Genomic DNA, 19513 nt, shown 5'->3' with positions numbered 1-19513 from the left:
GCTATAGGTTTTGTTTGTTTGTTTGTTTGTTTTTGTTTTTTGTTTGTTTTTTGTTTTTTTTACAATTGACTTTTTAATATTAACCTTGTATTAGTACAGTTATTTTTTTCTGTATATTGCTTTAATTACTGAGCAACCTTACTAAACTTACCTGTCATTTATAATAACTATCATTGGATTATTTTGGATTTTCTATAGACATGATCATATCAACTGTAAATAAATATTTCGATTCTCCCTTTTAATTATCTTTTTACCTGTTTTCCTTTTGCTGCCTTACTATGTTGGATAAGACCCATAACACAATAGTAAGTAAAAGTGGTGATAACAAGAATTAGTGTCCTATTCCTGATCACAGCATGAAAAATTTCATAATTTAACTATCAAGTAGGAAGTGGCTTTTAGACTGACTTTATCAGATTAAGGAAATTATCTTCTATGTTAGGTTTACATAAATGATTTCTCATGAATGGACACTGAATTTTATCAGTTCTATAACACCTATTAAGATAATCTATATCTTTGGGAGGTGAGGAGCATTAATTAAATTTCTAACATTTAATCAAGCTTGAACTCCGGGAATAAACTCAACTTTATCATTAGATGTTCTATCTTTTATAAATTGCTGGATCAATGTGCTAATATTTCTTTTGGATTTTTGCACATATATTCATTAGTTAGATTTAAATTTTTATTGTGATATTGTTCTCAGTGCTTTGTGTCACCTTTATGCTATTCTCAGAATGAGTTTCAGATTACTCCACTTTTCTGTTCTTTGGGGAACTGTTTGAGAATGAGATTGATTCATTCTGGGATATTTGGTGGAATTAGTGAAGTTATTTGAATTTGGAGTTTGTCAGTTAGGTAGTTATTTTATTTATCTATTCATATAGGAGATGTCAGAATTTCTATTTCTTGTGGAGTTAGTTTTAATGTATTACATTTCACTGGAATTTTTATAATTCATCAAGTTTTTTCAGTTATCGACATTACCATACATGTTCCTCTTATTCTCAAAAACCTGTGTATCCTTTGTGATGTCCTCTTTTTAATTCTTGGTATTGATCATTTGGGTTTTTTTGCTTTATATTTATGTAGTTTTAATCAACCTCAGAAGATGTTTGTCACTTTTTTTAGCCATATTAAAGAACCAACATTGAGCTTTGTTGATTTTACCTATTGTATGTTTTCAATTTTATTAATATGTATTCTTGTACAAATTTCCCCCACTGCCATAGACATTTTTAAGGGGCTACTTTGTGTTATTTTACTATTTTTTTTGAGAGAGATTCTTTGTTTATTTATTCATTCTAAACTAGCTTCTTTTCTAATAATCACATTTCAGATTATAAACTTTTATCTAATGTTATTGTAGCAGCTTCCCAAACATTTAGTTGTTCAGTATTTTTGTTATTGTGAAGTTCAAATTATTTATAAATTTTCTTATTATACACATCTATAGTTCTTTTTTTTGCAGTTTGTATCTTATTTTTAAAACACAATAGGGAATTTTCTAGTTATTTTGTTGTTAATTTCTAGCTTAAATTCATTGTTTTCAGAAAACATTCTCTACATGATTGTGGTCCTTTGAAATTTCTTGAGACTTGTTTATAAACTCATATAGAGTCAATTTTTTATAGTAAAAGTTCCACGTATGTTTGTAAAAAGTGTGTCCTTTAGTTGTGTATAGCATTCTATATATGTCCATCAAGTCAAACTTGATGATAATGTTGTCAGTTCTTTTGGAACTTTACTGCTTTTTTCTTGCCTCCTTGTTATGTAATTTTTTTGATAGAAATTAAAAATCTCTCACTAACTATGGTGGTTTAATTATTTTTTCTTATGGTTTTGTCCATTTCTGCTTCATATATTTTGGCTCAATTTAATTAAGCACGTATAAATTAAAAATGTTTATTCTTCCTGGTGAATTGAACCTTCATAACTATGAAGTGATGATCCATGTCTCTAATGATAGCTACTGCCTTAAAGTCTATTTTATCTAATGTTAGTAGAACTATGCCATATCTCTTTTGGTTAGCATTTACATGCTATATATTTTTCAATCCTTTTATTCAACTTTTCTGGATTCTTGTTGGATGTGTCTGATATAGACAGCATATAGCTGGAACTTTAGAAATTCAGTTCATGATTATCGCACTTGCAGTGAAACAATTAATTAAATGTTTAACTCATTTACATTTAATGTAAGTATATATATTATGGTTTAAATGTATTTTCTTTTGATTTGCATTTTCAGTTTCTCCTTCTTATTTGTGTTTCTTCTTTTACTTCTTGCCTTTTTTTGATATCGTTATTACTTAATTCATTTTTTCAATTTTCTAAATTTGAATTTATACATTGTGTCTGTATCTTTTTAGTAGTTATCTTAGAAATCATACATAGTTAGCTTCATTATTCCACCCTGATCTATATGTATTTGTATTAATTATTGTTTTTTGACTCCACACAAGATATTTTTATTATTTTATATAGCCAATATTAATTTACATTTATTATTATTTTTAACATAACCTTTGCTTTTCATTCTTTTTTTTAATGGAATACTCTCCTTTTGTGGCTACTTTCCTTCTGCCTGAAGCATGTCTTTCAGAATTTCCTTTGTGAAAGTCTTCTGGTGGCAAATTATCTGAGCTTATGCACGCTGAGAATATATTTCACTTTGATTCTTGAATTATCTTTTGATATTTGGCACTTATATTTTCAGCTTAATTGAAGATATTATTTCACTGTAGTCTGACTTTTATTATTGCTATTGAGAGGTCATCTGTAAGTTAAACTGTTGCCTCTTTGATATGGGGAACATTTTTTTTCATTTGCTTTAAAGATTTTCTTTTTATTTTTGGTATTATTTGGTTTTAAAATGATGGGCATATATGTATATTTCTTTTTATTTCCCTGCTTGGGATTCATTGGGTTTCCTAAATCTTTTATATTAGTTCTGGGAAAATATCAGCCTTCGTATTTTAAATATTGCCTCTCTCCCATTCTCTCTTTATTCTTCTGGTATTCTATTTGAATATATGTTAGATTTCATAATATCCACCATAATTTCTTATGATGTATCCTCCAGGTCATCAGTTCTTCCTTCATCTGTGTTTAATCTGCCATTAAACTTGACAATTCATTGTTTTTTCATGTGTGTGTGTGTGTGTTTTTTTTTTTTTTTTTTTTTTTGCATTTGCATGGGCAGGTACCAGGAATCGGTCTCCTGCATGACAAGGCCACTGAGCCACCGTGGCCTGCCACATTTTAAAATTTTATTTGCGATATTTTCCATTTCTAGAAGCACTATTGGGTTCTCTTTTAAATTTACTAAGTCACTAAAAAATAATAAACATAATTAATTAAAAATCTATGTCAAGCAATTTTAATATTTATATCTTGTGGTATGATTCTATTGTCTATACTTTTTTCTTGAACTTGTTCATAACAATTATTTTTCTTGTGTGCTTGGATTATTGGTGTGCTGTTCATTTCTCTTGAAATTTTATTGTGGGGTAATTTTGAGGGCTAATACAATGGTGATTTACTAGGACAGGGTTTGCATATGCAACTGCCAAGTATTTAGGAATGATTCCAGTCTGGGAAAAGCATAACCGAGTTCATAACTTGAGGATACCTGAAGCTCCTAGGCAATGTTGTAAAGGCTAGTCAATGACTAGAATTTTCCAGGGACATACTTTTCTTTCCTTTTCTACCTGTTCCAAACAGGATCCAGACATTCTCTACAGTCATGGATATGTGGGAAGAATTTACTTATAGCTCAATATTACTTTAAGGTTCTTATCCTTTAATGCTCCATGTTAATGTGAGAACATCTTTTCTTAGATTCTGCAGTTGGCGTACAGCCTGAGCATTTATCTCTGACCCCCATGCTGCACAGAGGGGGCTATAAAGCCAAAACTTGAGTTTTCCAGGACAGGTAAGTGTCCTGGAAAAACTTAGATTTCTTGTGTTTGCTTCTGAGAATTTTATCTTTTCTTTGGATTTGGTTTGGTTATTCTTTACATCTTGTCAGTTTTAAAATTCTTATATGGATATATTTTAAATATTTCATCCAACAATTTCAGTTTCATCTGGAGATTTGATTCTAATAACTCATATTGGAAATGGAAGTTATGGCCTTCTTTTTTTTTCTAGGTGCATAGTCTGGGAATCAAACCCAGGTCTTCCACATGGAAGGCAAGCATTCTACCACTGAACCACCCATGCACCCATCACTGCCTTCTTTTTAAAAAATAAAAAGTAAACTCAATTCTTTCTTAGCAGAAAATACAATTTTTCTCATCACATGCTCATTGTAAAAACATGCAAGCAAAAAAAGTAGAAAATACCAATAAAAAATTAAAGCTGCCCTTATATCAGTCAGAATGTGAGAACTACTACTATCTTTCAGAACTTCTTCTCTGAGGCTTTGGGAAAGAATTAGACCCTCATACCCGAAGGCATTCATAGCAGGCAATGAATGAACTTCTCTCCCATGTGTTCAGAGTAGTAGAGGCAGGTACCAGCTGGACCCATTACAAGGGGTCGGTGCTGAGAGTAGTATTTGAGAAAATAGTCTCTCACATCCTTTTAGGTAGGACTCTTAACTGTGACTGAGATGAGCTGACTGTCCTCCCACAAAAGCATGTATAGCTATTTGGAGTGATAAAATATTTCTAAAACTTTCGTTTTCATGTTTGAGTGCTGTTCCATCATTTGACTCTATTACATTTATTTCCCCTTCTCTCTTTTTTTGGATACTTATTTTGAATCCAATTTTACAATTCCTGAATTCTCATCTTAGCTCTGATACTATCTTCTGGTCCTTTGAGTTTGGAAAATCCATCAGACTTTCTTTTCAGCTAATTGGTCTCTGATTTCCTTTTTGCTTCTGCATTTTAGGATGTCTCTGAATCTGGAATCTCATGTTAGCTCCAACAGCCTCTGTGTCCTATTATGACTCTTACAGGTGAAGCCTTGATCCCTCTGCCTGAGGAGGAGAAAGCAAACTGTCATCAAAGCATAGTGTTTGGGACAGTGTATGAGTTAGATCAGAATGAAAGGTGATGTCAAATAGAATTCTTTCAGCTTAGACCAAAAGAAATTATAGAGATGTAGATTTGGGGCTTCAGAACTTGTTAGAACCACTGACCAGCTTGTTCTTAAATGTGTCTTTTCCTGTTATGACCTTCTGTTATTGGTAACCCTGCCTCAATTCTTCTATTTCATATATACTTACATTATCTTCCCCACCCCACCAGGAGCTACTGTGTGGTTCCCCAATTATGCTACATTCTTCCAGACATACCCTGAGCAGCCCCCAATCAGAGGGCCTACAGATCTCCGTGGCTCTCATGTGCATCCAGGGATAAATGCAATTTCCATTCTGAAATAGCAAAGGTTACATGGACTGGAGAGGCCAAGGCAGGACTATGTTGTCCTACATGTTCAATCTTCCCTACTAAGAACAAAGTCAGAGAATGATTTTTATCCCATATTTTCTAGTGCAAAAACATTTTCTAACACTAACTAGCTCAGTTAGAGAACTTTGAAGTGGTTACGTGGAAGAAGTGTCCTCACTGACTTGGAATGATGCCAAGGGGATAAATGAGACATATTGTTTTCCTGCATGAAGGGAGCCAGAGATAGAAGCCACCAGTTCAAGTCAAGCTAAGGCTGAAAATCAGTCTCATTTGTCAACTTCTGAAACTGTTCTGAGTTGTCAGGACTGTGGACAAATCCACCAAGCCTTACAGATTATTTCTTGGCTGTCTCATTTCAGAGGAGATTTATATTTTAGAACCTCACCATAGATTACTCCTGAGACAGATGAAAGGAAACAATTTATAATTGTTTAACATACTTACTCTGTGTTCACAGGTCAACATATCCCACCTCCAAATTATCTATTTTCTTAGAAATCACAGTTCTCCAGAGATTTATAGGAGGCATTCGGTTTCAATCACAGCATTAAATTTAGTGACCTTCAAGGGAAACAGGGAGCAAATTACAGCTTCCTCAACTTGAACATCCCAGGAGTTGGCCATTTGTCCTGCTACCAGACAAATGAATGTTGTAGTGACTTTCTGCCAGAAAGAGGAGAAAATGAAAAAAAAAAAAGAATCCGGCAGTGAAAATGACTTTGAAAACAGTTAAAATCTACAATTAAGTCATCCAAGGATCCTAAGGTCAAACTCTTGAACTAATTCTATTTGAAAAACCAGTGGGTTCCAGATATTTTTGAAGTGCTAGAAAGGTATATATAGCAAATAAAATTAGATGTTAATTTCTTTAAAAACTTTTGTGTAAAACTTGTCCCAGCAGATAGAGACAACGTTTTCATTATTGAAAATAAACTTACTTCTCTTTTTCAGAGGATGTTTCTAACACAGCTCTGATGCACTGTAGATCTATATATTGCCTCCCATTGTTTAATTAATGTAATGTCCAGAGCTATCACGGTGAGCTATACCTTCTATTACAGATGTTTAAACTTTTCTTCTCTTTTGTCTTACTCTTTTTTAGTGTCTCTGAGCCACATTCACGATGGATATTTAATCCCTAGTCAAGTCTCTGTCTGGAGCTTCTGAGAAAAAGGAGTGACTTTTGAAAGGCAGACAATAAAAAGACAGGATGGATTTTATCTACAGAGAAGCACTTGACACCACTGCTGTGTCCAGCAAAGCATGAAAGCTGTAAGGCTTCACAGCCCTGAATGATCATTTATAACCCATTGCTGACACTGACCTTTTTCTGGCATTGGGCAGCTTATTGGTCCAGGAACTGGGTCTCTTCCTGACTATTTGAAAGTTGTTTTCCAGATAATCTGTTTTCCATGATGTGGCTTTCCAGCCATACTGCATAACTGTTGGGTATATTCTGAGGACAACCGATTGGAGAGCTCAAATTGCACTTCTTGTGATTTAAATGAATCATGGGTATTTTAAGAGTTTAGAAAGAAAAAAACAAAGACCAAATCCCTGCAGAAGAAATGGCCTGTGTGATCTACCAGCCAAGTAGATAAATATAATTCTAGAATTATTTATTTGACAATTGCAGGCTTTAAGAGAATGCTGTGTACATCAAAGGCCGCGTTGGCTTCTCCCATGGCTGATGGCTTTGTCTAACTATCTTGTGACTTCAGTTGACTAAGACAACCTGTGAGTCAATAAAGGTTGTCAGCTGAATTCTAACATTGCTGCAACAAGGTTATCAGTAAAGCAGTATGTTGAATGCATTATTCTTCTCAGTGAACCTCTACTCTTGGAGCATGATTTGTAGATCTGGGCTTAGATGAGAAGAGTTTAAGCTTTTATTCATCCTGGTTTATGGAGGCATTCTAGTCCCTGAGAAAATTGTCTTTTATCCTGTAGCCTCACTGGCAGTCGTGGAAGCCCCAGTTATGGATTAAGCTGCTGCCTAAAGATGTGTCTTAAATCTAAACTACACCTGGAAAGAGAAAACATCGGTCTCCAGCTCAATGGAGAGCCACCAGCCAGAGCTTTAAAGGGAGACAGAACATTGTCTTGCAGCTTTTTTTCATCCCCACCCCCCAACTCTGGGACGATTGCTCTTTAATTAAAGGATTCCAAAATTAGAATGTGAGGGTAATTCCTTTGCAAGTCCTCACATAACACAGCAGTGTGCTTTTGCTGTTTGGACAGGATGATGCCATGTACAAGAGGCAAATCTCGTGTTGAGAGTGCCAACCTGGCATGCTTGCTTACTACCCAGCCTACTTATGCTTGTACCCATCTGTTGGGGTGTCAGGAGGCCTGTGGAGGATAGGACAAGCCAATTCTGAGAAGGCTTATCTTCCAAAGGAGGTTCTGGTTCAGAGGCGCAACCTGCCGAGCATAGCATGTGCCAGTGCTCTTGCCAAGAGAACCTTCTGTTTGGCAACAATGCCCAAACTGGGCAGCATGCTGTTCCACAATGGGCAACATCTGCAGATGGGAAGCTGGTGGGTGTGTGCCCTCAGGATGGATCTGCTGCTCATTGTCACCTCACTCCTTTAAAACAAGCAAACAGCAAATAGTTTACAAAAGCAAGCCAATTTTAAAGTCACTTATTTATAGTAGAAATATTTATTGAATATCTACTCTTTGCAAGTCACTGTGCAAGGAGCTCAGGATGGTAAAGATGAATTTGACATGGATCCTGGCTTTGAGAGGCTTATCTGAATAGGCCAGCACATGGAGAGTTGGTCTACTTGATAGGAATGCTACAATCATAGAGACTATCACACACCAAAGCTGCAAAAATGTGGCAATAGAACCCAAAGGAGGGAAGAGGATGCAAAGATGAAGACTTAATGGGGAGTGGTGAGGTGTGGACTGAGCCTTAAGGGAGGGAAGGATTTGCACCTGTGATTTGGGTGAGGCAGAGCCTACTCAAGGAAGAATAAATTGCATGTTCAGGCAAGTATAAGAGACACAGTGCAGTTATGTAAGTGGAGCATGCAATGAATACACAGAGAAGTAGAAAAAAGTGGAAAAATTGTAACGAGGGTGTTCATGGTAGTCATGATGCCAGGATGAGCTCTGAGCTGCATTTGGGTCTAGTGAGAAGGATGACGTGGAGATGGGAGTTTGATGAGATACCACAGCAACAGAATGGAACTGGGTACAGAGAACTGCATTAAGACTTCATAATTTATTGATTAGCTAATGCTGATGGAACTTCTTGTTGTTGGCTCTTTATGTGGACCAAGTAATATTTGGCCCCTCCACTAGGGGATTCCTGTGGAAATCTGGGAACCCATAGCATGGGGACACAGAAGCTGCCAAACCTCTGAAATCTTACTCAAAGAACAAAGAACAGTGTGGCTTTAGAGCTGGGCTGAGATTATATTCTAGCCATTAACTTTGGTCACATTACATCCACATTCCCTCAGTTTCATGACCTGTAAAATGGCCTAACAATAGCTCCTATTTCACAGGGTCATTGTGAAGATTAAACAGGTTACTGTGTGTACAGTGCATAGATGTACTTGGCCTCCAGCATCTGACCATTTCATGCATGCTGCTATTCCCCTACTCCTCCTTTTTCTTTCTCTTTTTCCCATATGGGAGAATCAATAAGATTTTTTACTTTGGAAATGAAAGCCAACAAATAGATAACCCTGATGTTTTAAGGTCCAGCTACTTGTAGGAAAAATGGAGGTAGGAGGGCAAACAGATGCAGAGAAAGAAGGAGAAGTGGGTTTTGTAGTTGTTTTGTTTGGGAGGGGAAGTGGCAGGGGTGGGATTAGGTGAGGTGAGCAGAGCCTACTACAAAATTTAAAGAGGCATATCCTGAGATTCGTGTCTCCCTACATGCTACGCCCTGGGCACCTCACTCCCCTTACCCTACTCCTGGCCCTGGGGGGATAGAGGCCCTGTCATATTCACTTTGAATTTATAGTTTGAGGTGTTGGTAGGTGATTTGAGTTGGAGGTCTCTAAATAGTCATTGGAAAGTCAGAACTGAAGCCCCAGGGAGAGAACTTCAGGGCTAGTTACAGACTCTGAGAGTTCCATGTGTAGATGTTATGGTGAAGCCCCAATGCTGCCACATTATAATCATCAAGTATTGACATTACATGCAGGCTTATACGTGCTTATCCTTCTTTCTACCTTTCAGATTGGACAAGGGGTAGAAGAGTTCAGATGTGTATGAGAAAATAACAGTGGTTGTTATGGAATTAAAGATGGAGGCTAGTGAAAACAATTATTGATAGATTGATTGCTATTAGATCCTGGATGACTAGAGGGTGAACTTGGCCAATGGAACTTTATTTATTTTTCCTTTTTAGTATCAATTATATAGAAGTCTATTTCATCAATAACCTTCATTATTTCCTTAACTAATTTTAAATCCCTGTCCATAGCACTGGGGAATCATTCCATAGGTAAAGAAAATACATCCTTTGATCTCAACCAACTTTCACTTTTGATTAGGAAACAGAGCCCCCTCAAAGGAAGAGAATTCCATGTTATAAAGAATATCTTAAACAGAGAAATGCAACAACAAATAAAATGAAAAGAATTCAAAGAGAGTTCCCAAGTGGTTTTATTAAATGGCTTAATGATACTAGTTGTATTAGCCAGTATTTTTTGTTGTGACAGTGCTGCATAACAGACAACCCAGAATGCTATTTCAATAAAGATTCTTTCCTCTTTTACAAGTCCATGGGCTAGGGGCAGCTCTACTTGATTAGATGTACCTTGACTCTATGTTGAGGGTAACGTTTAAGTCTGATTCACATGTTTCCTCAGTCTAGGACCCAGAGGCACCTCCTATCTGGTACTTATCATGGTGTGGAGCAGGAGTGCTAGGGGCCAAGTCAAGCCATATACCTCCACTCATCATAACATCACATCCCCTCATATTCCATTGTTCAAGACCAACATTAATGGGACAAGGGAATTTATTCTTCCCCTGGTGGTGGGGAGGAGATAGGAGATATGTGATAAGCAATAACATAATATGCTACATTTGTCATGGGAGGTTTCTTGGAGGAGGTAACAGAAATAAATTGGAAAACATTTGGGCAAGGAGTTCAAAGAAAAAACATAAGCAGCAATATAAATGATTATGTTATGACTAGGTGTTATAAAGAATTTCTTAGAAGGAAAGTTGGCATTTATATGCATTAGAAATAGCATTACACTTGAAAAAAGGAGATTCGAGTTTAAATTGTGTAATCTTGATTATGATGCTTATAATTTGGGGCCTTTATTTTATTTGCACAAAGGACAGAGCTAGCTTAATTAACCTCTCCATTCTCTTTCAAAATTTTGTGATTCTGTGATGACTAATCGCCATAAAGAAAGAGGAATTACTGAAATGGGTCTTTAGAGGAATAGAAACTGTCTAATTTGATGGAGAGCATTTATTGTAAATCTGGGGAGTTTTTTCTTTTTATATTATAGGTTATAATAAATAGTTACTACAGTTTCATGATCAGTGGTAAAATATTATATAGTACTTAAGAAATATTCATGATGAGGGGGCATCAGCAAGATAGCAGAGTGAGAGTCTCTAGGGTTCCTTTCCCTCACAGCAACTCGAAAAACCAGCAGAAACTGGCAAAGTGAACTTTCTCAGAACTCTGGAAAACAGTTAAAAGTTGAAGTAACTGGGCAAATGCCAAATCTAGAAAATGGCAAAACATAAAATGGTAGTAAAACCTCAAGGCCCTTACAGGCCCCTCCCCCACCCCATTCTGGCTCAGCTAGATGCAACACCAGTTCACTTTCTCAGAGCAGGTCCCTGGTCCTGGGTTCTGGAAGGACCAGAGTAACTCTGTGTGCATGTTACAGTGCATGTATGCCTGTGCTATTCCCTTGGATGACAGCCTGAAGCACTGATCCAGGATACTTGTCAAGCTGGCTCTGGAGCTGGCAGAACCCCTGAAATAAGTTAAGAAAACAGTGAACCCACACAGCTGCTAGACAAAGGATTACCTATTGAGACATACAGTAGTGACTGGGACCTTGAATAAAGCCTGCAAATATCCTGAGGAAAGTTGGGTGCAGTATCCGTGTGCATGAGGGGAATTTAATAAGGCCACAAGCACATACCTGGGACAAGAGAGAAGACCTGAGAGGGCTCTATGCTTTTGCCTTGGGCCATTCTTTCGGCTTACTGTAAAGCTGGCTAAGCACTGAAGTAAAGCACCAGCACAGAGCCAATCTGTAAGGACTAGGAAAGGCATTTTTGTGTTGTTCTGTTAGTTCCTGACATTCAAGGAAATCTGTATTATAACACTAACTGAATACAAGTTTAAGCAAGGAATACAGGCTTCATTACCTTCATGTCAAGGGATACAGTCTTTGCATAAGCAGATTGGAAAAAAGTCACTGAACAAATAGGGGGAGAATCTGGTTTTCAGAGTTAACACATTAAAAATCTCAAATATCCAAATGTCAACAAAAAAAGTCATTAAGTATACAGAGAATCAGGAAAAGATGACTCATCACAAGGAACAAAATAATGCAATAGAAATCCTTAATGAGGAAGATAATGCAATGCATATACCAGACAAAAACTTTTTCAAGACTGTTTTAAAGTTGCTCAAAGAGACAAAGGAAAACACAAAGAACTAAAAGAAATCAGAGAAATGATATAGGTAAAAAATGAGAATTTCAACAAAGAGATAGGGTGTATTGAAAGTAACCATATAGAAATACTGGAGCTAAAAACTACAAAATTCCCTGGAAGGGCTCAGTGGTAGACTGGAGCTGGCAATCAATGAACTTGAATAGGACAATTCAAATTATCCACCCTAAGAAACAACAACAACAACAAAAAAGAATGAAGATAAGTGTACAGAGCCTAAAAGGCCTATGGGACACTACAAATGACACTAACATACATTATGGAAATCCCGGAATGAAGAGAGACAGAGGGGCAGAAAGAATATTTGAACAATGGTGGGGAACGTCCCAAATACTTGAAAGACATGAACATACACATCCAAGAACTCAAAAACTTTGAACAGGGTAAACTCAAAAAGATCCATGTGAAGATACATTATAATTATATGTGATGGGGTTAATTTTACATGTGAATTTGATTTTGATTTGATTTATCAGGCAAGAACTATAATAATTGCTACTGTGAGGATATTTCATAGATTTAAATCATTAGTCAATGTATTACATCTATTGTTGATTATATGTTCAATCAACTAATGAGATTGTCTTCAGCCATGACAGGAATTTCCTTATTCAATAAGCTGGCATCCTTAAAGGGAGAACTGAGGACTTTAGCAGTCAAAAAAGAAGAATTTCTGCCTTAATTTCAGCCAGCTATCTTCTCCTGTGGAGTTTAGCATCACCATCGAGTTTCCAACTTGTGGCCTGCCCTATGGAATTCAGACTTGCCTGTGGTCATTAAGCCAATTCCTTTAATAAAATCTCTTAATATTTACATGCATATCTTGTCAGTTCTGTTTTGAGGAGAACCCTAACTAATGCACAGTTGAAAAGCAAAGACAAGGGAGAATCTTTAAAGCAGCAAGAGAGAAGAAACACATTGTGTACTAGGAAGACTCATTAAGATTATATGCTGATCTCTCATCAGAATCCATGGAGGTGAGAAGGCAGTGGGATGGCATTTTTAAAGTACTGAAAGAAAAAACTTTGCCAGCCCCAGATTCTATATCTGGCAAAACTGTTCTTCCAAAATGAAGGAGAGATTAAGAATATCCCAGATAAATAAAAATTGAAGGCATTCATCACCACTAGACCACTCTTATAAGAAACGCTAAATGGTGTTCTTCAGCTGAATGGAAAGGATACTAGACAGAACCTTGAAGCTGTAAGAAGAAATAAAGACCTCTGGTAAAGGTAAGTATATGGGTAAATAGAAATATCAGTACTATTTTATTTTTGGATCATAACTCAACTGTTTATTCTCATATGATCTAAAATACATATGCATAAAAAGCAATTATAAACCTATGGTATTGGGCATAGAATGTACAAAGATGTAATTTAGGATAAGAGCAAATGAGGAGAGTGGAACATACAGGAATATAGTTTGTTTATGCTATTAAAGTTAAATTGGTATCAAATCAAATGAGATTGTTGTAGATTTAGGGTGTTAAATTTAAGCCCCATGGTAAACACAAAGGAAATATCAAAAATATATACATAAAAGGAAATAAGCTATTTTAAATGATTCACTACAAAAGATCAACTAAACACAAAAGTAGGCAGTAATGGAAGCAATAAGAGCCAAAAAGGTATAAAAGTCCCCAAAACCAAATAGCAGAATGGCAAAAGTATGTCTGACATTATCAGTAATTACTTTAACTATAAAAGGATTAAACACTCTAATCAAAAGCAGAGATTAGCATAATGGCAGTAGAAAAAAAGTCAGGAGTTGTTCACATTAGATTTACTTTGAATCCTGCCTGCGGTGAACCGAGTTATTTAATTGCCTTTAATTTCTTCCAGTGTTAATTATCTCATTATGATGACTCAGTGAGATCACATGCCAAGTACCTATAGTGTACTCTCAATAAATATTTATTTTGTTCCTCTAAAAAAACGTTTTCATGGATTCTGTGTTGGATGGTATAGTGCAGTTGTTCTCGAACTTTATCTGCATCTGAATCACCTGAGTGATTATTTTAACACAGATTGTTGAGTCACACCCTCAGGTTTTCTGATTCAGTAGGTCTTGGGTGAGTCCCAAGAATTTTGCGTGTGTAACAAGTTCCCAGGTGATTTTTCATTCCACTGGTCTGGGGACCATACTTTGAGAACCACCAGTTTTGTAGCTGTTGTAATATCCCCTCCCCCACAGGAGCACCCACCACAGCTGCCCTGAGCATACAACCCTATGCTATCAGTCTCCAGAGAATTGCCCTTGACCAGTTGAACCCACTGGCAGGTAAAACACCCCACCTGCCAGACATACAGACCTGCAAAGGCTTACAAAATGGCAGATTCCATGTCTCAAGATGAAACCAACTTTTCTTATGAACGCTAGACCAAGCTATTCTCCAGCTGAAGACACATTCTCCTTATTATTTTACCCTTTCTGTATCCTGTGTTCCTCACTCGCTTTCTCCTGTGAGTGCCCCTTCAATCAATCACTTGAACAAGAGATCCCATCTCAGGTTCCACTTCTAGTGAACCTGACTTAAGATAGATTGCCTAAACCTGGGAGATCCCAGACCAAGGAAACTCACTTGTATATTGTTACAGGTATTTAACCTTTAGCTGTTGAAGTTATGAATTGAATTTTATAGAAATAGAAAAGGGATAAACAAAGAATTTTGCTTACAAAAGAATCTAAAGTAGATCACTTCTCTTTCTTCCTCCTTTCATAAACTATTATATATTTTTATATTATACCTATATTTAATAGAAATATCAGACATGGGCAAAAGAGATTTACAAATGTTTCTGGATGCTTGAAATCTGAAGCCTGTGCATATTGTATGGATCTTTATGATAAAGGACATTTTGAGAAGGTTGCTGTTTGCAAATGGAAAATCGAATCAGATTTCAGCTTGTGAGACTTCGTGTGTTTTAGGGACATCATAAATGTTTTCTGTAATAACCTGCATATATGGGACTTGCTAGAGGGCAAGTTGTTAAATCAGGGCTGTAGCTTTGGGATTCATTTTCACAGTTGTAAGTGAGATGATTAGAGTTAATAAGGTTGAGACATTGAACAGCAAAGAGCAATGGCCTACTTCTGAACCTTTGAGGATGCCCACTGTTGCACCTGAGGGAAAATCAGTCTTCAAAGAAAATGAAAGGAGAGAGAGAATAAAAATAAAAATGGAAGCCTGAAAAGTTTCATTGACATGGGACAATGTGGTCTAAATTTTGTTTTCAACAACTTCATGTGGTGCATAGCGAGATACAAGTATTATGAGCCCTTGAGAAATTTAAGCTCTATAGGTGGTGAACCTTTTGCTTTGTCTTTATTAGTTTGTGTGTGTATGTGCATGTATGTGTGTTTGTGTAATGGTTGATGTAGACATGATTTAGACATTTTCACCTAAATGTATCTACTTAGAATATGAAATAAACATATGCAGAGAAGGTGAGTGTTAAAAATTTTTAAAGAGGAGATATGTATGCACTGTGGAAAGAAATAGAAAGGTTATTTCACAGGCTTTTGCTCTGGCTATTTGACCTTATTCTATGAGAGGGGAGAGATGCATGCAAAGGGAAGTCATTAGAAATGAAGTGTCAGAGAGCACTGAACAACATGACTGGGGTTTATTGACATCATCCCAGACTCTGAATGGGAGACCAGGATGGAAAAGACCATTATTGCCCTCTGAAAACTTGTTTTCTCAGTTTAGAGAGAGACATGCCCTATTTACAGAAACAATATATAGAAAATAGTTGATAAGCTACTCAAAATGTCAGGATTTTGGAAACTTTTGCACCTATGTTTGCTATTTTTTCCCAGGAGTTTCCATTTTCTGCATTCAAAGACCTTTGCTCTCTAGTCCTTCTTTGGAAATTGCTTTCTTGGTTCATATGAATCTTATCTAATTATATGTGTGTTATACACCTTTTCCTATTTTTAAAAATAGTTTATTTTTTACATTTTTCTGGCTCTTTGCTTGTGTGTGATTGGTCCCAGAGTGAACCATTACCCTCAAGTTCATATGAATATATGAATAATATTTTTTCATTTCTCATTTAGATTTTATGTGACATTTGACGTTGCCTCTCTTGTGCTTGTTTGACTTGGTTTTGTTTTTGTTCTTGTTTTGGCTTTTTTTCCCAGAACATACCCAGAATATCATTTCCCAAGATATTCTTGACCACATTATCTATAATCATTAAGTCTGTCCGTAAACCAAATTAAAAACTGTAACAGTAATAATACATTTCATTTGGAGGATGGATCCCAAGTATTTTCTCTTTTGGTTTCTTGCTTGCATTTAAAAACAGGCTCACTTTGTTTTGGCTACAGCTTCTAATCTCTCTCATTTTTTTCTTTTGCTTTCCTGATGTGGTGTCTAGCTCTTTTCAGTCATATTACCAAAGTATTTGGTGTCCTAATTCATTTGAATTCATGCATCTTACTTAGAGCCTTGCACCTTTTAGAAACTTGACAATTAGGACACACTGAGTGACTGTCTTATCCCTGGAGAGCACTCATTTCATTTGGCTTTAATTTGGAACTTACCCAGAAACTATTTCCAGTTTGCAACTCATTTATTCAATAATCATTATTAAATGCTTACTACATGCAGAGCATTGGTTTGGATTCTGTGGGGGATGTAAAGCAGAACAGACTGTTTTTAATTTAATGAAATAGTAATCTGTCAGGCAGGCATACTAATTATGCCTAGTACAAGGCTATAAGAGATCAACATATGAGATGTACAAATTCAATAACGATGGAGTGTTGAGAGGATGAAAATAAGACATATATTGTTGGCATTCATTTAAAGTGTTTTTCTAAGTTTGAGAGAATTTTAGCTTGCAAACTATTCAAAATAATTGACCTAGTCCCAGTTGTAATTCAATATACAGTGAAATGCTGGTAAATGTTCAACAAACAAGTTCTCTGGGGGAAGAGGTGGGGGAAGCCCTGATTTTTATCATTTGCCAATTGCTGTGGTGTAAATACTTTCTCCATGGCTGACTGCAAGCTACCAACATGACATTATTGAGTGTGGATGCAAGAAAAAGTTCTCGCTGTCAGCTCTCCTGAACCAGTGTGAGCTGGCTCTAGCACAATGCCGAATATTGGCCAGATATAACCGCGAATAGAATATTTTGAAATGTCTCCAGATTTTTCTAAAATTCACATTTTGTTCCCTGTAGGGACCTTTAGTTAAACACTTAAGAAAGGATGAAGCACTCCATGCTTTTTGCAGAACCACAAGCCATACGGAAAGACCACATATATCTTGGGAAATATTGGTCTTGGAAAGTAGGCTGGATGGAGATTGGGGAAAAGCAATGAGGTGAGTGAATCTAATTTGGGGAGCCTCAGATTCTTAGGAGGAAAAATCAGTGCAATGTGTGATTGCTGGTGATAGAAATGGGCTCCGGGGTTTAATTGAGCCTGATGTAATATCTGATATTGGTCACTCAAAATGGATAGGATTTAATATTTTTATTTTAACCATATTATTATAAATTTAAAGTGGAAAAAAACAAGATTACATGTAAAATGCAAAGTTTCCGTTCTGAATATCTAATGACATTTCTTACGACTTTTATCTCTGTATCATACACTTCAATGTTGTAATTGTTCGTGGAAAATACTGTATTTATGTATTCTGCTTTTTATTCTTAATTGCTGTTATTTCACTTATATATTTCCAAGCATCCTCACAATTCATGTGCTTTGAGTTTTAAGGATTGATGTAGGTCTGTGTGATTTTATATAGCTAGAAATGATCACAAGACATGACACGAGTATGAATTTGAAAACATGTAGATAGAGATTAGCATGAATGAAGGTACCCAAATGTGAAAGTCCAATTTGCCTGGAAGCAACTGTGAACCATTCAGAACAGCCTGGAATTCCAAGGGCAGGTAATAGGAGATAGGTTTGGAAGAGTCTGTCCGCCCAAATTACAGAGGGCTTTTAACATCTAATGAGTGTGAAAAATTTTGAAGACAATTGGTGCTACTGAAAACTGATCAGGTAGATATCCTGATCAGACCTTGCCTTTGGAAAAGCTCACCTTCCAGGGGCCACTTCCTCTGTTTCATCTTGGCTCTGTCTGTAAGAACCAGCTGGTTTGGGAAGTCCTTTGACTCATTCTTTTTGTGAAAAAAGTGTCTCCACTGTTAAAAAGCCTTCAGAAGATGTTGAAAGATTACAGAATTCTTAGCCAATGTGGCTGTGGCCTACAGCATAACTCAGATGAGTGCTGATCTGTTCTATGATGAGGTCAGTACAGAAATTGAGAGTATTTAGAAATTGTTATATCAATTTGACAGTAATTTTATGTTTGCTGATATAAAAAATTGATGTGCATTTTCTGAAACTGTATTTATTTTCAACAAGTTATTTTTATTGTAATTTAAAAAGGTTGTTCCACAATTCCTCAGAAATAAAAAAAATAATCAACCAGTCCTTTCATCCCAAGAGTTTAAGAAGCACTGATCTGGTGGAACTCTTGGTAGCAGCCTGTGGGGTGTTTTGCCTATGTTTAAATCCCTGCATTGTCACTTGCTATCTGTTTATCCTTAGGCAAGTTATTTAACTTCTCTGTCTCAATTTTTTTTGGTGATAATAGTACCTACTTCATAGGATAGTGTTAATGGGAGGATTAATTGAGATACCCTATCTAAATTTGATATTTAGAAGAAATATGTAACGTTTATTATTATTTGTCTTAGGCATACACATGAGTAGTGAAAAGAAATTTAATAGAACCTGGCTATATTTACAGGTGAAGTTTTGATCCCAGAAATGCCCAAATCTTTCCCTGATAATTATCCCTTCTCCCTGTAGGGTTCCTTTGGAAGAAATATGTAAAACACAGAAAATAAGAATTAGATGATCAATTTAATAATAGTTGCACACAGCAAAGCAGAAATGGTAAAAGCCTGTTTGTCTTTTCAACCATTATTCAGCAAATTCATAATGAGGGTGCCAACACAGAAATGATTCCTTAGTTGGTGGCTTTCACTAGACCAATGACTTTCCAGAAAATTTGAGAAAAAAAAAGTTTAAATATTTAAAAAAAATTAGATTGAGGACATCGAAAACTTCAGAGATAACCAAGGTACAAACAATCAGAAAGAAGGAAATCACAGAATTATAGGTCAACTTTCTGTAAGTTACTTCTTCTATCAGGATATTTTCAGTGGGTGAGAGATGAAATATCAAGAGAACTATGGATAAAACAAAGAGAAACCTGCCAAAGTTTTGGTTTGGGGTGGGAGAAAGAAAACTGGAGTATGAGGTTGCCTGGGTGTCCAGAAGAAGAGTGTGGAAATCTTAGAAGGAAGGATGGGATGAAGAAGTAACCCAGCCTTCACTGGATTTCTGCCAAAAGGCACTTACCT

Source organism: Tamandua tetradactyla, chromosome 9, assembly GCF_023851605.1.
Source record: "Tamandua tetradactyla isolate mTamTet1 chromosome 9, mTamTet1.pri, whole genome shotgun sequence".
Taxonomy (NCBI): Eukaryota; Metazoa; Chordata; class Mammalia; order Pilosa; family Myrmecophagidae; genus Tamandua; species Tamandua tetradactyla.
This window is presented reverse-complemented; position numbering follows the sequence as displayed.